The sequence below is a fragment of the Scylla paramamosain genome, chromosome 25 (assembly GCF_035594125.1).
Source record: "Scylla paramamosain isolate STU-SP2022 chromosome 25, ASM3559412v1, whole genome shotgun sequence".
NCBI lineage: Eukaryota > Metazoa > Arthropoda > Malacostraca > Decapoda > Portunidae > Scylla > Scylla paramamosain.
This window is the reverse complement of record NC_087175.1, coordinates 17,382,942-17,407,760: the sequence shown is the minus strand read 5'-3', so window position 1 is coordinate 17,407,760 and position 24,819 is coordinate 17,382,942. Positions and strand designations below refer to the sequence as shown.

The window sequence follows — 24,819 nt, the reverse complement described above, 5'->3', positions numbered from 1 at the left end:
CTAGCACATCATCAACATACCTAAGCCACGTTGAGCCTCTACCCATTATTCTTATAAAGTTATCAGTCTCTAGTGTTTCCATGCCATAACAGCACTTAGAGGGGATCCCATGGCCAGTACCTTGTGTTGGGTAATTCCGCCAGATTGGCCCTCAGGTCAGGTACAAGGAAAATCCTCAGTAAAGGCTCGTCACGTAGGCGGATAATGCCACTGACTAAAAATAAAATTAGGTGAGGTACACGCCAAGATGGCAATACTCTGTACGAATGTCAAATGAGAACATTTTGTATGTTGTTATAAATAGTGTGTTTTCACTCATGTAAATCAGTCTCTCTGAGGATGGCTATTCAGCCGAAACGTTAGAGATTAAAAGAATCCTAACTCCTCCCTTTGTTACGAGGCGAGGTTGAAGCTGTTCAATTTACATTCTTTAGAGAGACGTAGGTTAAGAGGGGACCTGATAGAAGTCTTTAAGTGGTATAAGGGTTATAACAAGGGAGATGTAAGCAAAATTCTTAGGATCAGCAACCAGGGTAGAACAAGAAATAACGGATTCAAGCTTGAAAAATTTAGGTTTAGGAAAGAGAGGAAAAAAAATTGGTTCTCAAATAGAGTGGTAGATGAGTGGCACGGACTCAGTAATCATGTAGTTAGTGCTAGGACACTAGAGAGCTTTAAGAGAAGATTAGACAAGTTTATGGATGGGGATAGCAGATGGAAATAGGTAGGTGTGTTTCATACAGGGACTGCCACGTGTAAGCCTGGTCGCTTCTTGCAGCTTCCCCTATTTCTTATGTTCTTATGTTCCTAAACCCAACTACTTGTCAACATGAACAGTTCACAAATTAATGATATACCTTTAATTGAGCCTTATCCTTTTCTCTATTAAGTTGATTCCCTTTTGCTATTGAGTTATACATATACTTTTTCTATTGAATTTTTACTTATTTTACGTCTCTCAGTCAGTTGTCGCATCACTTACTCATCCTCGTTTGTAATATACTTCTTACACTACACTGGTCTCTTTACATTATATTTCTTAGGCTCCACTGGTTTCTCTGTAGCTCTCCCTGAGGAAAGGCTGCGTGTAACACTGTGAGCGAATATTAAATGAAAAAAAAGTAAACCGAGTGATATAGATTATGTTGTATAGTACATTATATAGCAATATATTTTATTATTATATTTTCTTGCATATCTTTTATACAGTAAACTATATTCACTTTGGTTTTCTGTCCATTTCGCGGAAGGTGAAATTCTATAAGTAAAACTGGTGATAGACTGAGCTGTCATGTAAATTCTGCAGCAATTTTTTATTTATTTATTTTTATTTTATTTTATTTATTTATTTATCTTTTTTTATATTTATTTATTTATTTATTTATTTTTTTATTTATTTATTTATTTATTTTTTGTCGTATTATTGTCTTTGTAAACTATACCCACTTTAGCATATCTTTTATACAGTAAACTATATTCACTTTGGTTTTCTGTCCATTTCCCGGAAGGTGAAATTCTATAAGTAAAACTGGTGATAGATTGAGCTGTCATGTAAATTCTGCAGCAATTTTTTATTTATTTATTTATATTTTATTTTATTTATTTATTTATCTTTTTTTATATTTATTTATTTATTTTATTTTATTTTTTTTTATTTATTTATTTATTTATTTTTTGTCGTATTATTGTCTTTGTAAACTATACCCACTTTAGTCTTGTGTCTAGTTCTCGGAAGCTGCCGGAAAATGTATGCATCTCTGCTTCTCTGTTCATTTATGTTTCAACGTGTTTTATAATCCTAGGATCTTTTATTTATTTCCTGGTGTGATATTTTTTTTTTCCTCATCTGAATACATTTACTAAAGAGTTATATTAATTTCACAGAAGCTTTCTCAAATGTTCTGTATTTTTATTAAGTACAGTGAACTTTTTATTCTTATTTTGTAATGGAATATTCTTTTCTATTACATATCGTATTTTCTTCTGTCATGTTTCCATTTCGCAGAAGCTGTTCAATTTTTTTTTCTTTCTAATTTCTTTATGTAAAGGTTGATTTTTCATATGCCACCTATTCCTCCGTTGTATCTCTCTCTCTCTCTCTCTCTCTCTCTCTCTCTCTCTCTCTCTCTCTTTCGGCATGGAAAGATAAAACATTAAGATATAAACGAAATAAATCAAAGAATTAAATAAATACAACAAGTTAAAAAAATTATCAAGTGAATCCTGCAGCAATATAGAGGAGAATAAAATAACAATATGACGAACCAGACACTGTTCGCACTCCACATTATATCACATTTTATACTTTATTTTATACTTTATTTTATACTTTATTTTATATCTTTATGCTGTTCTTGCACCTGAACTCTCCTCTCCACAGCTGTTGGTTTTCTCTCTCTCCTTTTATCTTGTAGGCCCTTTTATATTAATTTCCTAGTATCCCAGTGTGTTTATATAAATTTTTGTTGAGTCTTTTATTATGTCACGTGTCAGCAGATTTTCCTCCCGTATTCAGATATACTTTGCTCTGTCATCACTATTTTCAGAGGCCACACAGATAATTAGCTCTTTTTTACTATTAATGATGTAGAAATCCTCCTATTCTGTAACTAAAATCACAAAATAATCCATAAGAAATCGTATAATTTTTAAAAGTTTTTTGAAAGCATTGAGGTGCAGGAAGAAGTGTTTCAGAATATAGCACTCCGTCATCTGTTTCGGCTGCTTACTCCTCCATGTGGCATGTCATTGCTTCTCCCTTTACTTCTGCTCTCAGTCTTTCTGCTTATCATTTCACCAGCTGTCTCTAACCTTATAATCGTGTTTTGCCTCCTTTTGATCTGCTTATCATTTCACCAGCTACTAATTACTTTATTCTCGTATTTTGCCTCCTTTTGATCTATCTGTATATTTTCGTTTCCCTGTTTTTCCTTATTCATTCATGTTTTATTCATTAATTTTCTGTTTACCTCATTGCTCATTGATTACATATGCTCTCTTTTTCTCTGCCGTCAAAGTTTTTTCTCTCATTTCCAAATTTTCTCGTAATTTGTGCTTACACTTTCATAATACTGAGGTAACCTGTCTTTTTCTTTTCTTTATTCTGCTGTCTCCTTTTTTTTATTTTTTTTATCCCTCTCTATATATATTTATCATAATTCAGTCGTCATCACTTTCCTCACCTTCGTTTATCGGCTTACTTCATACTTATTATCTTTTTCCTTCCTTTTCCTGTTCTCTTTCTCTCTGTTGCAGTTTCCCTAGCCACTACATTTTATTATTCTACTTTTCTTTCTCTTTTACTTTCCTCTATTCACTCCCTCCTTTTATATATTTTTTTTTCACCAATCCTTTCTTTTTACTTTTCTGTAATCTCTCTTTTCTCTTCTCTATCTCGCTTTCTGTTCCTGTGATACGTAATTCATTCTTTGCCTTTTTCTACTTCCTCTTTCGTCCCTCATAACTCCTTCCTCGTGTATGCTCTCCCAAATTTCTCACCTTTCATTATTTCCTTCTGCTTAATCTCTCGCTCATCCTCTCTATCTTCACTCTATTCCCTCTTTCTCTTTCTCATCTCGCTGTATTCCTCTCAACTCTTTCCTCATATTCTAGTCTCATATCCTTCTCGTCTTTCTCACCGTTCCCTTCCCTCACTCTGCTCAATTTCTCGCCTTTCTCTTCACCCTTACGAGAATTTCTGTTATTGCTGTCACCTTTTTTTCAGCACTGTCACCGGCACAATATTGCACCGCCTCTCTTTGTTTATCTTGTCTGTGTCTCGTTTTGTGTACAGTCTATCCGCCCTTTTTTTAATGTAAAGTTGTGTAAATATATTAAACATTTTAGCTCTTTGAATTGAAATATCTCAGGTTCAGTGGGTATTGTTTTGTGTGTTTGTGTTTGTTGGTCTCTGCTTCTCTGTCCGCTGCTTTGTGCCTCTGTGTCTCTCCGTGTGTTTCTATTTGCCAGTGTTTGTCTATGTTGATCACTGTCTGTCTTTGAGTGTGTCTGTCTATGTCTGGTTGTCTGGCTGGCTGGGTGTCTCCGAAAATCTGTTTCTGTATCTGTCTGTGTGTATTTGTTTCTTTTTTTTTTCTGTTTGTGTCTGTCTTGCCGACTGTCTGTATCTATTTTTTTAAATCTTTTTTTTTTGTCATTGTTTGTCTATGTATCTGTCTCTCAGTCTGTTTTTCCTTTTGTCTGTCTCAGAGTGAGAGAGAGAGAGAGAGAGAGAGAGAGAGAGAGAGAGAGAGAGAGAGAGAGAGAGAGAGAGAGAGAGAGAGAGAGAGAGAGAGAGAGAGAGAGAGAGAGAGAGAGAGAGAGAGAGAGAGCAAAGTTTGTGCAATGTTGTTGTAGTTGTTGTTGTTGTTGTTGTTATTATTATTATTATTATTATTATTATTTTTATTATTATTATTATTATTATTATTATTATTATCATTATTATAACTTTTATTGTATTTTGATTATTTTTAATCCAAATTTACGTATGATTTACTTGTTTCTCTTATTATGTGTCAACCCACCCCCGCCCCCTCTCTCTCTCTCTCTCTCTCTCTCTCTCTCTCTCTCTCTCTCTCTCTCTCTCTCTCTCTCTCTCTCTCTCTCTCTCTCTCTCTCTCTCTCTCTCTCTCTCTCTCTCTCTCTCTCTCTCTCTCTCTCTCTCCTGTAACCTTACTTAGTTAATTATTATTTCTATATTTACAAGTGACAATGACGGTATAATTTTTTGCTTTTTCATCGACTTAAACGCTTATCAATGTTCCAGAGATTTGTTTTTTTCCTTTCCTCTGTTTTTAGATCTTTTGCAAAGTTTTCTTTCCTCCAAAGCTTAATTTTTTAGTATATTTCTCGCTTTTCGCTCAGTGCTTTTTAGATTTTAGTTTCCTCTTTTTCTTTCTTTCCTTCTATTTCCTTTTTGAATATCAAGTTTGTTTATTCTTCATCTTTACCGCTGTGAGTGAAGATACTGATAACCCTTGCATTAGTGAAAAAGTTAGTGCTGCAAAGTGTGAGTGTTTAGGAGAGGAGACATGACACTGATAGCGGCTTTAATCACAAAAAATATTCACTCTTAGTCACATTCCCTTCACTAATAACATGGAGTAATACGAGACGAATTCTAATGTACCGAAGCGCTCCCATCACTTCCCTATCACCACCCCGTCACGTTCCATTGCACTTTGTATCTCCTTTCAGTGGTCAGAGCGGGGAGATGGTGAAGGTTGAAGAGCCTCGGTAGCGTAGGATTGTGTGATGGATGTGGTGGTTGTGGAGAGCAGCATTCACTCGACAAACTACTCAGAAACGCTTTGCTTTCTCACCACGACTATTTTTAAAGGCCACATTATGACTAGTACGTTTCTCATGAATGTTGCTCCTGTTCATAATGTCGAAATCTTGTTGATCTGTCACTAAAATTGTAAACACATCCTTAAAAACCTGTGTAACTTCAACTAGAGACCCGTATTTCGAAAAGCTTTGTTATCTCACCAAGGCTATTTTCAAAGCTAACAGTGGTGACTAACCCGGTTCTGAAGAGTGTTTTACCTGTCCATAATGTAGATTAACACCACTAAAAAAAAAAAAAAAAAAAAAAAAAAACACCCTTAAAAATCCGTGTCCATTTTCTCTGCTCCAATTTGCGTATTAAACGCGTTACGTTTTCCATTGTAAGCTGTTGTGTTGGATTTTTGCGGTGTTTATTTCAAAGTGTTATTGCGATGTTATATTCCTTTTATGTTATTAGTTTTCTTCGTGCCTCATTTTTGTATGGATTTCTACCTTTATCTGTATTGCCGTATTATTAATGAGCTATCACATCCCATGAATGTTCCTTTGTACACACACACACACACACAGACACACACACACACACACACACACACACACACACACACACACACACACACACACACACACACACACACACACATTCCTTTCCTTGAAAAAAATCTTAAAATTCGATTGTGTAGTGTGATTTTTTCATATTTCCAGTTTTCTTTTTTCGCATATGCAAGCATCAGATTTCGTTTTCTGGTACCGATTTTATCCCACGAAAAGAGTACAGAAAATAATATGTGGTCTTCTCACTATATTGTTTTAATTCAAGCAAAAAAAACAAAAGCTTTTTACACACATTCTTATTTCCTTGTGCTTGCTTTTACTGTTTTATAGGGCTTGCACTTTTCGCGCTGTATTACAACAGCAAAATAAAACGCATTTAATACACAACCTTTTTTCCACATGTTTTAATGTAGCAGTTCACAGCACTAAAAGTAATGCATGAAATTTTTATTAGTATCTACAACAAAGAAGATGATAAAAGTTAATATATTTTGCATTTACACAGTGTACATTGTTTGTATGTGGCTCTAGAACACGAAAAGGTGTCTCAGAGCGGTTAGTAATTAAGGAAAGATGTGACAAATAGCAGTTCAAGAGTTAAACTTGTATTCGTATACTTAAATGCGGTGAAGGGATTAGTGTAGAATAGCGAGGTGGCTTCAAAACAAGAAAGGATGTCTCAGAGTGGTTAATAAAGGAAAGTTGTGCTTTATAGGAGTGAAAGAGTTTCACACTATTATAATTTCCAGAGAGTGTAGTGTAAAGCCTTTAGGCATTGGAGGACCAGCGTGATCATTCTGGCGGGGACATCTTGGGCTCCCTGCTGGAGGCTTGGGACCAGGACAGATGTGTTCCCTCGCCGCTCTCTTTGTACTGTTCGAACCCACAGCAAGAAGAGATTAATCTTTGGGCCGCGAATACCCTGACACTTACTACTGCTACTGTTGCTGTTATTGCTGTTACTACTGCTTTACGATTACTGTTAATATTCCTACTGCTTTACTTCTGTTAATTATACTACTTGTACTACTATCATAGCAGTAATAACAGCCGCAACAATTTTTCCAATAATCACACACAACTTTGTAAAAACTTATCGTTTGTACTATTCTCTTAAATAGTTATGCACCTTAAAAATTACAAAGTCAGTATTGCTCTCTCTCTCTCTCTCTCTCTCTCTCTCTCTCTCTCTCTCTCTCTCTCTCTCTCTCTCTCTCTCTCTCTCTCTCTCTCTCTCTCTCTCTCTCTCTCTCTCTCTCTCTCTCTCTCTCTCTCTCTCTCTCTCTCTCTCTCTCTCTCTCTCTCTCTCTCTCTCTCTCTCTCTCTCTCTCTCTCTATGGAAAGTAATTTGAATATTATCCTTACAAGACTATATCAGCAAAAGGCTGTTAATTTGAATAAGTCTAGGGAAATAGAAAGTTACTTATATAAAAATCTTTATAAACTACTTAATCTTTTTTTTTCTGCCTTTCTGCCTTTCTGCGGTATCGTAAAAAAAAAAAAAAAAATTGCTGTAATGTTTTACCGCACTAATTCATTAACCTTGAAGGGAAGTCATAAGTCATAAGAGGTATTTTTCTTTTTATGTATCATGGTATATGTACCTAAGTGTTGTCTTATTAGATGTAGACTAAGGCCATTGTTTAGAAACACTTTGCTCTATCACCACAGCTATTTGCTAAGGCCGCCAAGTTCTCAAGAGTGTTTCTCTTCTTATTAATATAGAAATCTTGTTAATATGTCAATAGAACTATAAAAACATCCGTTTCCCTTCAACTAAAGCCTTTTCAGTGAAGCTGGAATCGGAACTATTTCAGAATATGGGCTTAACACGTGCCGGTAGTACCGCTGGGTAAGCCTTGCATTAGTAAGGTGGATGGAATAGTGACGAAAGGCCGAATAACTAAATCAGGACGAGAATTTTTTAAATTTATCAAAGAAGAGACCTGAGATATGTCATATGTAAAGTGGGCGGAATAGTGATGGAAGGAGAGATAGCAGGAATAGTTTGTGAGTTCGTTTTTTTTTTTTCTTCGATACCCGCCTGTCTGTACTTGTTAGGAAATTTGGGCTAGGGATTATTAACGGAAAGACGAGTATGTATTGTGCTAGTGGTGATACTTCCTCTTGTTTCTTTTTTGCTGTAGGTTATCGTGTAAAGAATGGTAAAGATGCAGTTATTTTTTTTTCAGTGAAGATATTAACGTTGCATGTATAATAATAAAAATAATAATAATAATAACAATAATAATAATAATAATAATAATAATAATAATAATAATAATAATAATAATAGTAATAAATAATAATAACTGATAATAATAAACTTTGACATGGCAGTAGGGAGATTGAAAATGTACGTTTAAATAGGGAAACTTAATTATTTAATTTGATTACCAGCTGAAAACTGACATTTATCGACAGTTGGTGTGTGTGTGTGTGTGTGTGTGTGTGTGTGTGTGTGTGTGTGTGTGTGTGTGTGTGTGTGTGTGTGTGTGTGTGTGTGTGTGTGTGCGCGCGCGCGCGCGTGTATGCGTGCGTGCGTATGCTTGCGTATGCGTTTGCATGGGCACGTTTGCCAGTACCATGTATAGAGTGCACCTCCGGCCATCCTCGAAATTTGGGCGGGCGTTCGTTAGGGAGCCCTTCTGGAGCGAGCAAGCCGGGGGAGCGGGCGAGCGGGGGAGAGGCAGGAGCAGCGTGGCCAGGTATTCAAGAGCGGCCATTGTGCGCCTCCCTCTTTGTCTCAAGCATGGACAGAATATCCAGTTTGCCTTTCATGAATACATCCACCACTTCATCTTTTCCCTCGCCCTCGCACTCCCCGCACTGGCCTCGATTTGTTGGGCAGCTCGTCGCACTCCAGGACCCTCCAGCCAAATATACAGCGGCCTGGACTGGAGGACTGGCCGCCGCTCTCCCTTCCTGCATCAGTGAAGGGAAGCTTGGCACATGTTGGGACCATATTCTAAAACACTTTCGCGCCGCACCTCCATTACATTCAAAAGGCTTTAGTAGAAGTGACATGTGTTTTAAGGGTGTTTCTACGGTTCAAGTGACAGAATAACAAGAGTTCTACATTATGAAAAGAGAAAAAACACTCTTGAGAACACAGTTAATGACCTCTGTGGTCTTTGGAAACAGTACTGGTGAAATTAGACGGTTTTTACTTATTTTTTTGGTTCTAGTGACAGGTTAAAACAGTTTCTACATTATCAACAGGAAAAACACTTTTGAGAACCCGTGACCTCAAAAAATAGTCGTGGTGAGAGAGCAAAGCGTTTCAGATTAAGGAATTATAATTGAAGTTACACGGTTTTTAAGAACTTTTTATATGGCTCTAGTGACAGATTAACAAGAGTTTTACATTTTTGACAAGAGAAACACTCTTTTGAGAACCGGGCTAATTATCTGTGTGGCCTTTGGAAATATCCCTGGTGAGAAAGCAAAGCGTTTCAGAATACAGGCCTCTAATTAAAGTTACGCGAATTTCTAGAGAGTGCTTTTATGGTACTAGTGGCAGATTAACAAAATTTCTAAATCATTAACAGCAGAAACACTTTTAGAACCCGCCTCATCATCTTTGTGGCCTTTGAAAATAGTTCCGGTGAGAGAGCGAAGCGTTTCAGAATACTGGGCTGGAGCGGCGGCTCTCCTCCCTCCCGCCGTGAGAATGGAGGGCAGCAAGAGGCAGGAGTTGTACACAGCCGATCCGCGATGTATTCTCCCCCTGCTGAGCCTCTGAAGTGAGCTGTGTGGCAGGGGGTCTTGTAAATGTATTTCTCTTAAGGATTAGAACGTTATATCGAGTTTTTTTTTCGTCTCGCATCGCTGGTCACGTTGCCAAAGAGTGGAAGCTGTAAAGGATTTGAAGAACTTTTTTCATGATTTATGTGGTACAGTAAATGCCGCTTTAACTTCATAATATTCTAAGTTTCTTATTGTCTCATCTGCTCTTGCATCACTAAGTCACGCTATCAAGGAGTGGAACCTACAAAGGTTTTGAGGGGCTTTTTAGTATGACCCATGTGATGCAGTATAGGCCGCGGTGTTTCGTATAATATTCTACAGTTCTTATCGAGTTTATTTCACTTCTTCGATACCCGGAAATAATAGAGGATTTGAAGGGCCTTTCTATGATTGATGTGATGAAATAAAGTCCGTGTGCGTTTTCATATAGCATTTTAAGGTACAGATAATCTTTTTTTGTCTACTTATGCATCGCTGGTCGCGTTGCCATATAGTGTATACAGAAAATGCTGCAGTGTATTATAACATTGTAAGGTTCAGATTGAATATTTTCTCTTTCATCGTCGGTCACATTGCCAAGAATTATGTACAGTTGCACCTAGTACTTCCTTCTCCCCTTGGAAACCGGAGTCTAGGGCAGTCAGTTCCAGGCTTTCTATCGTACAAGCCACTCCTCGCCCCCTACCCCCACTCCCCACGTACATGGCTGCTCGTATGGTGTCAAAACACATTTACACCGGGGTATGTGGAGAGCCAGCAAAAAGTATGGCATGTTTGAGTGAAGGTTCAGAGTTGACTGGCCTGGAGTTCGGCTTCTCGCGGTGGAAGGAATTAATGAGTGAGACTGAACATTGAAAACCACGAGTGTATTATATATGAGTATCCTTTTCTTTGTTACCTTGGACCGATATTGTCATTTTGCTCCTCCTAATAATCTATGATCTGCTCCATTACTAATAGCCAAGGAGAGCGTACAATGAAATCCACAAGAGAATTATGTGACTTTCCTTCCCTTCTTTTGTTGTCAGGCAGGAATATTGTTAATTTGCTGCCGACTTGGTACTAAAGTGTCATTTTATTACTTACATCATCACTCGTAACCGTGTGTGTGGTATTATGTTACTTCTTTATAACTGGCGAGCATTGTGTAAAGGATCGAGGAAGATGAAGGAGTACTGGTATGTAAGAGGCAATAATCAAGCTTAGGTACCTAATCATATATAAGTAGAGTGAAAAGCAAAAGTAAGGTATCCTGGCTATCTTCTCAGTATTCTGTATCTGTCCGACTCTCTCTCTCTCTCTCTCTCTCTCTCTCTCTCTCTCTCTCTCTCTCTCTCTCTCTCTCTCTCTCTCTCTCTCTCTCTCTCTCTCTCTCTCTCTCTCTCTCTCTCTCTCTCTCTCTCTCTCTCTCTCTCTCTCTCTCTCTCTCTCTCTCCTCACAAGTAAGCAGCGCAATATTTAGACTCATTACATTGTACCGTAACACACACACACACACACACACACACACACACACACAGACACAGACACACACACACACACACACACACACACACACACACACACACACACACACACACACACACACACACACACACACACACACCAATACTCCGCTGCACTGCAATAACCTACACATCAAGTGGTCGTGTTGGCTTGACGGGGCTGCTATACCTGACTATACTGAGCTTTAGGGCTTTTGGTGGTGATCCGCTGCTTGAATGCCGGGGTGTGCGGCCGCCAGTGCTTGTGTCAACTGGAGGGCTGACGGCAGTAATGCAAGGCAAATGAGTCGCGTCGCGTTGCCTCGCCTCAGCTAGGGAAAGGCGAGGCAAAGGACTTGATTCGCTGGCGTGTATTCGGAAATGCTTCTCTCTCTCTCTCTCTCTCTCTCTCTCTCTCTCTCTCTCTCTCTCTCTCTCTCTCTCTCTCTCTCTCTCTCTCTCTCTCTCTCACCACGACTTTTTTCCGAGGCCAGAGATGATTAGCCGTGCTCTCAAAGGTGTGTCTGCTTTTCATTTTATAGAAATCTTGTTAATCTGTCACTAGAATTATAAAAACACAAACTTTCGTGTAACATGAACGTATTCAGAAACGCTTTCTCTCTCTCTCTCTCTCTCTCTCTCTCTCTCTCTCTCTCTCTCTCTCTCTCTCTCTCTCTCTCTCTCTCTCTCTCTCTCTCTCACCACTTGTATTTTCTAAGGCCAGAGATGATTAGCCGGGTTTTCAAGAGTGTTTCTTCTTTCAGTAGTGTGCAAATTTTGTTTATCTGTAGCTAGAATCACAAAACACGCATAAAAAATTCGTGTCATTTATTATGAACACATATTTAGAAACGCTTTGCTGTGTCTCTTTCGGCACGACCATTTCCGAAGGCCAGACATGATTAGCTGGATTCTCAGGAGTGTTGCTTTCTCCAATAATGTAGTAATCTTGCTTAAAACCCGTGTAACTTATTATGAATCCGTATCCTGAAACGCTTTGCTTGCTCTCTTTCACCACGACTATTTTCAAAGACCACAAGGATCATTGGCCATGTCCTCAAGGGTATTTTTGCTTTTAATAACGTAGAAATCTTGTTAATCTGTCAGTAGAATCGTAAAACCAGCCTTGAAAATCCATGTAACATCAACTGGAAAACATTTTGGAAGTAGTGGAGGTGCGGTGCAGAACTGTTAGGTAATATGGTTCGCTGACACACCAAATACTCCTTTGCGTCGTGATGGCTAGCCGTGAAAGTTTGGGTCCTGAAGTGGTGATGGAAGTGATGCCATTACTCTGATTATGTTGATCTCTTACTCTTACCGCCGTGGAGAGAGAGAGAGAGAGAGAGAGAGAGAGAGAGAGAGAGAGAGAGAGAGAGAGAGAGAGAGAGAGAGAGAGAGAGAGAGAGAGAGAGAATGATGAAAAACGAGTAAGATGATTAAAAAACACAACGTAATCTTAAGTTATCCGGGTAAGAGAGAGAGAGAGAGAGAGAGAGAGAGAGAGAGAGAGAGAGAGAGAGAGAGAGAGAGATGAAATACGAGTAAGATAAATAAAAGACAACGTAATCTTAAGTTCTCCGGAGAGAGAGAGAGAGAGAGAGAGAGAGAGAGAGAGAGAGAGAGAGAGAGAGAGAGAGAGAGAGAGAGAGAGAGAATGATGAAATACGAGTAAGATGAATAAAAGACACAACGTAATCTTAAGTTGTCCGGGTAAGAGAGAGAGAGAGAGAGAGAGAGAGAGAGAGAGAGAGAGAGAGAGAGAGAGAGAGAGAGAGAGAGAGAGAGAGAGAGAGAGATACTACCACGACGAGTTGCATTATCTCCAGAAAACCCAATTTGCTCTGTTTTGAGAGAGCCGTTCGAGGCGACAATCAGCTTGTAGTCTCGTGTAAACTCCGGTGTGTTCCCAAGGACGTGTATCCCTCCTCATTCCTCCCTTGCACCTCCTCTCTCCTATTGCATCCCTTTACGCTACCCTCTCCTTATCTCTCCCTCTCCTCTTCATCGTTCCTCAGGCTACTACATCATCCTCCACCATCCCACATGTCTCCAGTTGGTGTTGAAAGTTTAAATTGACCAATGTGATGAGTCTCTTAAAGTATCTACCGTCTTGGACCGTATTTTGAAACACTTCTGCGCCGCACCTCCATTACTTTCAGAATGCTTTAGTTGAAGCTATACGAGATTTGAAAGGTGTTTTATATTTCTAGAGACAGATTAACATGGATTCTACATTATTAACAGGAGAACCAGGCTAATCATCTCTGTGGCGTTTGGAAATAGTCGTGATGAGAGAGCAAGGGGTTTCAGAATAGGAAGCCTTATCGGTAACAGATCAGCAATCCTGGGGCATATTTACAGTCGCGCCGGGAGGGAAGGAGGGAAGTCAATCAGAACTTGCGTCGTCTTAAGTGCCCTTTACTCTGCCCGCGGCCCAGCATGAGGGATGTGATTAATTATAACTATACGAGGGTTTGTGGAGTTTGTCTTTCCTAATAAAAGTGCCTGCCTCGCATCGCCTCGCTGCCTCGCTGTGTGTGTGTGTGTGTGTGTGTGTGTGTGTGTGTGTGTGTGTGTGTGTGTTGTGTGTGTGTTGTGTGGTGTGTCTTATCATCTGGGTAGGAAAAATGTCTCGGGTTTCGATTTGGAGTTTTTGCGATGGGCGATGCGAGATGAGATAAGTTTGTTGCCTCCGCCGCTGCCGCTACTACAACCGTTACTACCACCACCACCACCACCACCACCACCATTATTACCAACTGCCACTACTACCAGCAACCGCAGCGGCGGCAGCGGAAGCATAAGAAGGAAGAAGATAGGAGGAAGAGGAAGAATAAGAATAAAAACAAGAAAAATAAAGAGGGGAAGAGAAAACAAGAAATGAAAAACAAGAACAAGAAAATGGAGAGGAAGAAGAAAAGAACAACAACATAAGCAAGAAAATGATAAAGAGAGGAGATAAAGAAGAAGAAAGAAGAAGAAGAAGAAGAAGAAGAAGAAGAGAGAAAAAGAATCATCAACAATATCACCATCAAGAATATAATAAAATTACCACCACCACCACCACCACCACTGCCAGAACAACATCAACACTTAACAAATGAATATTTTGAAATCTGCTTTTGTCTAATTTTCATATTTATTATCCCCTTTTGCACTCGTATGATGGAGAGAAAAGGAGGGGGGAAGATAGGATGGAGGGAACGGGAAAGGAGGGAACGGGAGGAGAGGAAATGAGGGATCAAGAGAGAGAGAGAGAGAGAGAGAGAGAGAGTAGAGAGAGAGAGAGAGAGAGAGAGAGAGAGAGAGAGGAGAGGGAAAATTGAGGGAGAGGAAAAAATACCTCCTGTATATTTTATCTATTATTTTTACTTTTTTTTCCTTTTTTGGCTTTTGCGTGTGTGCACGGGAGGTAAAATAAAAATTAGCAGCAGGTGTTATCTCCATTAAACCTTGGGATTTATTTTTCATTTCAACATTCATAAATCCGAATATTTCCTGTATTTCAGTTATGGCGCATTAAAGTGTCCCATTAACCTTGCCCTCTGTTCCCGCATAAAAAAAAAAGTGTATATACATGCCTGAATAAAAAGACCAGTTATATTCCTCATTGCACCAAAACTGCACTTTAGAGAACTATCATGCAAACATCCCCTTCAAAAATATAACCTTTATCATCTCTCGTAACTAAAAATGTTCAAAATATACATAGAAAAATTCTCTCTTCAATCATTCTAACATTCTTGTGTCACTCATTTCCACTAAAACGTTCTTGTTACCCATTCCCACTAAAACGTTCTTGCTACCTTTCCCACTAAAACGTTCTTGCTACCCATTCCCACTAAACGTTCTTGTGTTACCCATTCCCACTAAACGTTCTTGTTACCCACGTTCTTGTGTTACCCATTCCCACTAAACGTTCTTGCTACCCATTCCCACTAAACGTTCTCTTTTTACCCATTCCCTTTAATCGTTCTTTTCACCTCTGCTCTCCAAAAGTCCCTTTATTACCTATCCGTTCCAAACGTTAATTTCTTTCCTGTTCTCACCTATTCCCTCTGAAAGTTCTATTCACCCATTTTCAAACGTTCCTGTATCATCTATGCTTTCCAAACGTTCTTGTTATCTATCCGCGCCAAATGCTCTTGTGTTTTATTCCTTCTAAACCTTCCCTTTCTAATTCCATTCGTATTTAACTATCACACGGAAGTTCCATTATTGAAGTGCCATCCTGAACCCATTACTCTTAAAGCGCTCTCTCTGATTCCACAAAAACATCGCATTCGCACAAAACTCGTATTTCTAAAACCTTTCCCTGCTTCCAGTACTTTTGAAAACACGCTTTATAATTTCATCCACATATCAAATTCATATATTTTTTTTTCCCAGTTCTTTAACTCGTTTCTTTAACCCAATACTCTTAGAAATATCCTCAGTAGTTCCAGTGACTTTTATATTCACACAAAACTATTATTATCAAAACTCTCTATTATTCCACCTACTTTATATTGACAGAAAGGTTATTATTATAACGCCCTCTTCTTAAAATTTCCTCCTCTTATATTTCCAGGTACATTTATACATTCACACTAATATTATTAAAACTCTTCTTTACACCTAATACTTTCAAAAACACCCATCATAATTCCATTCACACAACACATGCACACAAAACTCCCATTTCTAAAGCCCCCTTCCTGCACCCAATACCTTTTAAATATTAGAGCGTTCCTTGTACCTTACGTAAGTCTTAAGTCTTAATAAAAATTTGATAACCTCCTTCTGTACCGTTCCCGTGCACCCAACGCTCCGGATCACAGCAATTCTTGTATGTATCCTGCAACAACAATAACAACAACAACGCTTATGAAAACTTAATACTACATTGAATTCTCTGTACCATAAGCACTTCTAGTTGTATGCCACGAGTTTGTCACATGTACCAAAGGAAGAATTTAAAGATTTATCATACTGATCGTCAGAAGTCAATTAATGCTTACTAATACGTACAGTTAATTCCCTGTATCATAAGCACCTCTAGTTCTCAAAGCACTTCATATGCATCGAAGGGAAGATTTATCACAGCAGTAGTTAGAAGTCAAGTAACGTAATGCTCTTTTTCAATCTGTGTTGTATGTTGTCATTAGTCTTTAGTCCTCTAGTGTGCTAAGAGTCTTTCATGGGTCAGGTTTTGTAAGACTGTTAGCAGATGAAAGGACGGAAGGTTGAGGGAAAGGAGAAATGCAGTGGAGAGGAAATACACACACACACACACACACACACACACACACACACACACACACACACACACACACACACACACACACACACACACAGACCACCACCACCTAGATTAATTTCCAATCCCTCACTTTCTTCCCAATCTTCTCTTTTTCTTCTTTTCCTTCCCTTGCTAAAACTACTTACTTTTCACCACCACCCCCAACAGCAACACGCAAAATCAAAGCAAAGCAAGAAAAAATACATAATTCAACACATTTTTCTTCCTTAGTAAACCCACGAAAAAAATAAATAACTAAGCATAATTTTTTCCTCATAAACCTTACAAGAAGAAACTAGCCATCGTGTTTCTCAACTTCCTGATAAACTGGCCAAGATTTCAGTAACCTCTTAACCTTCAAGGGATGGTGGCTTGGTTCCCTTACTGTAGAATTTAATATAGGAGATTGAGGCGGAGTGAAAAAGCCTCAGGAATGTGATATGTAGGCAGGGCAGCTTCTAAGGTTAACAGACCTCCCTCTGCCTCTTTGTCTTGGCCTCAGCTCCCTCCAGTTGACCTTATTTTCCTCCCATCTCCGCCTCAGGCCTCTCGCTTCCCGTATTTTGAGGGTTGAGGCTTATTGCTTTCTAGGGGATTTTTTAAGTGTTGTTGTTACTACTATTATTTGTGTGACTATTTTAAGTAGAAAGAAACGGTTATAGCAGCAGCAGCAGCAGCAGCAGCAGTAGTAGTAGTAATATTATTATTATTATTATTATTATTAGTAGTAGTAGTAGTAGTAGTAGTAGTAGTAGAAGGAAGAGTAGTAGTGTTGGAGGTATGAAGTGCTATCATTAAGTTGGAGGAGGTACAGAGAACAAGACGTAGGTAACATCCACCGGAATCACCATCACCATCGTCATCATCTTTCCTGTCACATTTTCTCCCGCTCTCATATTCTTGGCGAAAACTTCTGAATATATTTAATCATGAAGCCTCAGAGTGTGTAATCCGATTAAGCTTTGCGTCACGGCGGAGCGTCAGCGTGGAATTATTTAGACGAGTTGCCTACACATGCCGGCACAAATCTTGTACGAGGCACAGACACACAGAAAAAGCCTCGCGTTTCTGTGCTTCCTTTTCATCTTTCCCTCACACTGAACTGTTTAACACACACTGAAAAATGTCGCGTTTCTCTGCTTCCTATCCATCTCTACTGCACAATTTCCTTGTACCTTTGAAATGTCTGAATTTTCCTCGGCTACTTTACAACAGACTCTATTAGAAATAATTGAAGTTTTCAAAGGTGTTTTCATGATTCTAATGATGAAAGAGGAATTCAACATTATCGCTGGGGAAACCGTATTCTCAAACACTTGGACGTCTTTTACAACTACTTTTTACCTGGGTGTTGTAGAAATTATGGAATTTTCAAGGATGTTTTCATGATACTAGTGATACTTAAAGTTTAATTCAGCACTATCGCTGGGAAATTCATGAAAATATGAAATGGCTTTTCAAAACACTTAGGTGTCTTTTCCAACTATATTGCAAGAGGCTTTAGTAGACATTGAAGTGATTTCCAAGGATGTTTTCATGATTCTAATGGTACTAGTATAAGGACCCAACACGTCACTGAGAACAACACCCTTGAGAGCCTAACTAACTCTTAGCTGCCTTTGAAAACAGTTCTTATAAGAGAGCAGAACACTGGAAAGCACCAGTTTGCCTTATAAATGAAACCATAAATTAAACACCCAAGAGAACCCGACTAATCATCACAGTGGCCTTTAAAAAAAACTCCTTATGAGAGAACATAACATTTCAAAACACTACCTTTTGTCAGTCACTCTCCCTGTAGCGCACTCAAAACTGGACACACAGCTTTATGGCCAGCGTGAACACCCTCTTAGGGCCCGAGGAGTGTCATAGGCTATTGCGGCTCCAACAAAGCCATTTCGAAGTTAAAATGGTTTCCTCCTTGACAGAGTGCAAGTCCTGGAAAGACACCGAGACTGAGAGAGGCTGAGTGTGTTCCGCCGCCCTTGAGAGAGACAGAAGATAATTGCACTGGAAGAATGGGCTGGAACGCTGGAACGAGGCAAAGTGAGTGTTGGAAGTGTTGTCTTGTCTTGTCTTGAGAGAGAGAGAGAGAGAGAGAGAGAGAGAGAGAGAGAGAGAGAGAGAGAGAGAGAGAGAGAGAGAGAGAGAGAGAGAGAGAGAGAGAGAGAGAGAGAGAGGGGGGGGGAGGAGAGAGAGAGAGAGAGAGAGAGAGAGAGAGAGAGAGAGAGAGAGAGAGAGAGAGAGAGAGAGAGAGAGAGAGAGAGAGAGAGAGAGGTAACGACACTTTTACCACAAGAAACGGAAGATTATTAGTAAGCTAGAGGAACAAAAAATAAATTGATAACTTTCAGCTACCTGGTTTAGAAAGAGAGAGAGAGAGAGAGAGAGAGAGAGAGAGAGAGAGAGAGAGAGAGAGAGAGAGAGAGAGAGAGAGAGAGAGAGAGAGAGACGAACACTTTAGAAAGTTATAAGAGTAGTAACCTTGCAATTAGCTGTAAGAAGTAGCAAGAGAAGCACCGTGGCGGCAAACCCTGTGAGAGCCTTAAGTCGGGAGGAGAGAGGGAGGGAAGGAGACAGCACGATACGCTCCTAGTCACTTCCTTGTTGTTGCAGGAACTATATCCTCCTTTGTGTCTCTCCCCAGGGAGCACTTGAGGCTGGAGCAGTAAGTTACTCTTTTAGAAACACGGCACCAGATTGCTGTTATTAGTATTGCTTATTTGAATCAAAAAGTGGGTCTTGTGAAGTTTTGGATTGTGTTATTTTCCAGTGTTACTCTTGAAGAACTACGGCATCAGAAGTCTATTATTATTATTATTGCTTATTTTGTGGCAATAGAGGGTCTTGTGAAGTTTGGCGTAGTGTATTTTTATTTTTTTTTCGGAAGTACTCTTTCAGAACCAAGGCATTATAAACTTTTTTTTTTTTTCTTTTTGTAGTAAAGGGTCTAAAGATCTTTAATCACTCATACAACACATTAAGTTTTAAAATGTTTTTAGTCTAACGCGTGGTGCATTGAAAAATCTAGAAATTATCTATGAAAGTGAATAAGTAATGAAGGGGTTTCAAGAATTGATTTTTAAGTTAGTCATTTACTAAGATTATATCTCTATCTATCGTTAATATATTCTATCAATTTGTGCATCTAATTTTGAAAACTGCCTATGGTACTGAACAGATAATCTCTCGTCCTCATCTTCATTGTGTTCTGTAAGAGTGAATAGATTCTTCCCTTGGTTTTTTTTTGTCATTTTTCTTTACTACGCCCCTGTAAGAAGCAAAATATGCAATAATGTGCAATTTATTCATTGTTTGTGTTCTTTCGTGCTCATCGTATATACAGAAAAGAATAGGTTAATCCATTGCTTTCGCTTCACTCCTCTACATATATATTAATGACTTGATTATGTAGTTTTTGATTTCTGGTCTTTAATGAGAAAAAGGTACAGTACATTATGGTTTGTTCCTCTTTTGTTCCTTCGTGCTCCTCATGTCAGTAGAAGTGAACTGATAAAATTCTTGTTCTCGTCATTGTCGTCCTTTCTCAGCTTTTATGACACACTTATAAAGAGCAAAATATACAATATGTTTTGGCTTGTTGTTCCTTTTTGTTCCATTGTACTCCTCCATGCTTCCCATTCTCACATTCTCAAAAGCGAAGGCAATTAGTGTCTCCTTTACCTCGGATCTCTCTCGTCCTTGGCATTAGTGGAGATTATCCGTTATTCCTCTCACTGGTACACTGCCTTTGCTGAGATGGCGAGGTGGAGACATGGCTTCCTGTAACCAAAAGGAGACAAACACGTGGATGAGTGTAGTAGTGTCTTCTCTTGCATTGTATAGCCCGTATTGTGTTATTGTTATGGTCAGTGTGTGTGTGTGTGTGTGTGTGTGTGTGTGTGTGTGTGTGTGTGTGTGTGTGTGTCTGTATGTGTGAAATTGTATCATGTAACTTTTTATTTCTATCCTCTTGATGTCTCTTGTTCTGTTCTGTTCTCTTTCCTTTCTCTCTCTCTCTCTCTCTCTCTCTCTCTCTCCTCTCTCTCTCTCTCTCTCTCTCTCTCTCTCTCCTCTTCTCTCTCTCTCTCTCTCTCTCTCTCTCTCTCTCTCTCTCTCTCTCTCTCTCTCGTATTGGAGAAAAAATCATACTGTTCTATATGAGAATTTTTTTATTGAGACTCTTGGGGAGGAAGGAAGGAGGGAGGGAAGAAGGAAGAGAAAAATGGTAGATATGTACTTGAATAAGTAGGGAGGAAAGGACTAAAGGAACGAGGGAAGAAAGGTTGAGAGTGTAAGGAGGGAGGGAAGAAGGAAGAAGTGGAGGGAAAAAGTGTGGGAGGAACGTTAGAACAGGTAAAGAAATTAAAAATAGAAGTTTGAACGTGCCGGAGAGAGAGAGAGAGAGAGAGAGAGAGAGAGAGAGAGAGGAGAGAGAGAGAGGAGAGAGAGAGAGAGAGAGAGAGAGAGAGAGAGAGAGAGAGGTTAAATAAATGGTAGACAAAGATGGAAAACTGATAAAAGGAGGATGGGAAGAAAAGGGAGACGGAGAGGAGGGGGGAGATGAGGAGGCAGTAATCAGTCAACGTCTTGGAAATCTTTGGAGGAGGAGGAGGAGGAGGAGGAGGAACAGGGCAGAGTAAGTCCCCAAAGCATGGAAAAAAAAAATAGTGTTGAAGATGTCAGTGATGGATCAGTGTCAAGGGAGGAGGAGGAGGAGGAAGAGGAGGAGGAATAATACAAAGGAATACAAAGGAATACAAAGGGAAGCCAAACAGCAACAGACCCTTCGGTCCTTACAAGGCTGTTTGGTGACTACTTCTAACTAGCTACAGGGAAGAGAGACTGGACAGCATAGCAGAAGGCTCCTCCCCACCCACCACTCCCTCCAGCTTGCGCTGGCATGGAAATAGTTGGGAAAAGTACCATGCAGTATGGAAAAACTGACATGGAATTTTCATAGGAAAGGATGAAAGGAAGTTCTACTATTCACCCTACGGTGAACTCTATACGCCTATCTCAAAGTTAATTAATACAATTTGTAATAAAATTGGGGTCTGTAAAGTAAAAGTTTATTAGTGAATTTAGTAAATATTCGGACAAGATGAGAGTTTGTTGGGGATTTGCTTTTAAGTATTTGTCTATTTTATTTTGTAATGATTCAATATAATTGTTGTTTACGATTTCTGCAGGAAGTTTATTCCATATATTTACTGTACGATTAAAGAAAAAGTGTTTGGCCTCGTGGGATTTAAAACGTTTGGGTATAATCGTGAATCCATCATTTCTTGTTAGGTTAGAATGATCAATGGTAAAATATTTATTTGCGTCATTGTTACTATACTCGTATCCTTTAAAAATTTTGAACGCTTCAGTTAGATCTCCTCTTATCCTGCGCTTTGTTAAACTAAATAGGTTTAGTTCTTCCAGTCGTTCCTCATACGGCTTAATACGCAGTCTTGTAATCATCTTTGTGACTCTGCACTGTATCTTTTCTGTTTTTTCAATGTATTTTTTGTGATATGGTGACCAGAACTGTACACAGTATTCTAGATGAGGGCGCACCAGTGAGTTATATAAGGCAAGTATAACCTTTTCTGATTTAAATTCAAAGGTTCTTCCAATGAACCCTACTAATTTATTTGAAGAGGAGGAGGAGGAGGAGGAGGAGGAGGAGGAGGTTAAAAAAGAAAATGAAAAAAAACGAGGAAGAGGATATGGATAGTGCCAACGAAGAGGAAGAATAGACAAGGGAAAGGAAAAGAAAACGAAGATGAGGAGGAGGAGGAGGAGGAGGAGAAGGAAGCTGGATTGTAGTAATAGGAGAAGGAGCAGGAAGAAAACCACAACGACAAAGAAGAAGAAGAAGAAAAAAAAAAAGAAGAATGTAGAAAGGAATTTGGGTAAGAGAATAGAAAAAAAACGAAGAGGGAGAAAAAGAGAAAAAAAATTGGATAGGAAAAGGGGAGAGAGAGAGAGAGAGAGAGAGAGAGAGAGAGAGAGAGAGAGAGAGAGAGAGAGAGAGAGAGAGAGAGAGAGAGAGAGAGATATTAGGACGCTGAGAAAGGAAAGAGGAAACGAAAGAAGAGGAGACAAAAATGAAGCAAAGAGGGGAAGAAGGAGGAATGAGGGAAGGAATCATGGAGGAGGAGGAGGAGGAGGAGGACGAGGACGACAACAACAGATGATAACGAGAACGAAGGAGTAGAAAAAAAAAATCAGCAGAGAAGGGATGTAAAAGAAATGAGGAAAAGAGGAGGAGGAGGAGGAGGAGGAGGAGGAGGAGGAGGAGGAGGAGGAGGAGGAGGAGGGAAAGAGGAGGAGGGAGAAGGATAACGACGAAGACGATAACGATGACAGAGTGGAAAGGAGGAAAAAAAGAAAAAAAGCAAAGATAAAAGCGAAGAAAGTGAATGAGGAATAGCAGATACAAGGATAAATTAAGGAAGAAGGATGAAAATAAGGAGAGAATGTTGAAAAGAAGAGAAGAGGAGGAAGAGGACGAAATAAGGAGAAACAGTGAAAGAGAAAGGAACATAAGGAAAATAAGCTAAAGGAACAATGGGAAAAATTAAATGGAGAAAAATAAATAAGACGAAGAGAAGCGAATTGAAGAGGAGGAGGAGGAGGAGGAGGAGGAGGAAGAAAGGCAGGAGGAGGAAGGCAACAAATGTGTGAAAGAACAGGAAATTTTAAGAACAAGACATAGAAACCAAAGAAGAAAAAATGAAATAGAAAAAAGTGAGAAAACAAAAGAAATAGGAGTAGGAAGAGGAGGAGGAAGAAGAAGAAAAAGGAGAAATTCAGCACTAACAATTACACCGAAAAAAAAGAAAGGAAAAAAAATATATAAATAAACGAAAAAAAAAAAACAAGGAAGGCAAAATTAGAAAGAACAGGAAACAAATACGATGAAAGACGAAGGAAAGGAAAGACAAAAGTAGAGGAGGAAAAAAATAAATAAAAAGTGGGTAGGGAAACAAACAGAAAGAAGAAGAGGGGAACTGGATAACTGAGAATAACAAGAACAACAAACACCACGAAGAAAAAAATGAAAAGAAATGAGAAAAAAAATGAAGAGATTATGGAATGGGGAAGAGAAAGAGGAAAAAGAACATAAGAACATAAGAAATAAGGGAAGCTGCAAGAAGCGACCAGGCTTACACGTGGCAGTCCCTGTATGAAATATACCTACCTATTTCCACCTATCATCCCCATCCATAAACCCGTCTAATCTTCTCTTAAAGCTCCCTAATGTCTTCGCACTAACAACATGATTACTGAGTCCGTTCCACTCATCCACCACTCTATTTAAGAACCAGTTTCTTCCTATCTCCTTCCTAAACCTAAATTTTTCGAGCTTGAACCCGTTATTTCGTGTTCTACCCTGGTTGCTGATCCTAAGAATTTTGCTTACATTTCTCTTGTTATAACCCTTATACCATTTAAAGACTTCTGTCAGGTCCCCTCTTCACCTACGTGTCTCTAAAGAGTGTAAATTTAACAGCTTCAACCTCGCCTCGTAAGAAATACTCCTCATCCCCTGTATCCAGTCATTCTCCTCTGTACTGATTCCAAGAGACCTATATCTTTCCTGTAATGTGGGGACCAGAACTGCACAGGGACAAAGGGAAAGATAACGAGGCGGAATGGGAAGAAGGAAGAGGAAGATCACGAGGGGGAAGACGACGATGGAGAAGGGGGAAGAGGAAAAGGGCGAAGAAGAAGACCAAGAAGACGAGGAAGAAAATTAGGAAGAAAACTAGAAAGAAAAACGAAGAAATACTAAGAAGAGGGCAAGGAAGGAAGAGGAAGACGAGGAAGAAGAGGGAGCCAATGCTGTTTGACAATCGTTTGCCAGGGAAACATTGAGCCTCTTATAACGAAGACGACGAGGAAGAGGAGGAGGAGGAGGAGGTCTAGTTTGGCGAGTTTGTATTCGGTACCACTCTTAAGAAGCTTATTGACAGCCGCCATCTCTCTCTCTCTCTCTCTCTCTCTCATCTCTCTCTCTCTCTCTCTCTCTCTCTCTCTCTCTCTCTCTCCCTCTCTCTCTCTCTCTCTCTCTCTCTCTCTCCTCTCTCTCTCTCTCTCTCTCTCTCTCTCTCTCTCTCTCTCTCTCTTTCAATTATTATAATGTCCTTTCTGTTCTTCGTGTTTTCTTTCTCACTTATCCTCTTCTGCCCTTCTTTTTCTTCCATTATCCTTCTCTTCTTTCTTTCCTTTCCGTCTTTTTTGTTTTGTTCTCTGCCTCCTTCCTCTCTCCTCTTCCGTCATCTTCTCTTTCCTTCTTTCCCATTCTCTCTCTCGTCTTTCCTCCTCTCCTCTCTTTTCTTCCTTTCTCCCTGTTCCTTCCTTTTCTCTTCCCTGCCTTATAATCTCTTCTATTGTCATTCCATCTCCCTTTTTCTATTACCCTTTCCATCCTTTTATTCTCTCCTTTTCCTCTCTTTT

General features: G+C 39.3%; 1 long non-coding RNA gene across 2 annotated transcripts in view; it reads left to right on the top strand.

Annotated features, from left to right (window-relative positions):
• Positions 1–24,819, top strand: part of LOC135113241 (uncharacterized) — a 163,308-nt gene that overhangs the window by 48,448 nt on the left and 90,041 nt on the right. For both annotated transcript variants that reach the window (XR_010274768.1, XR_010274767.1), the window contains exon 2: positions 18,294–18,411. This is a non-coding gene — a long non-coding RNA (uncharacterized LOC135113241). The remainder of the gene's footprint in view (positions 1–18,293; positions 18,412–24,819) is intronic.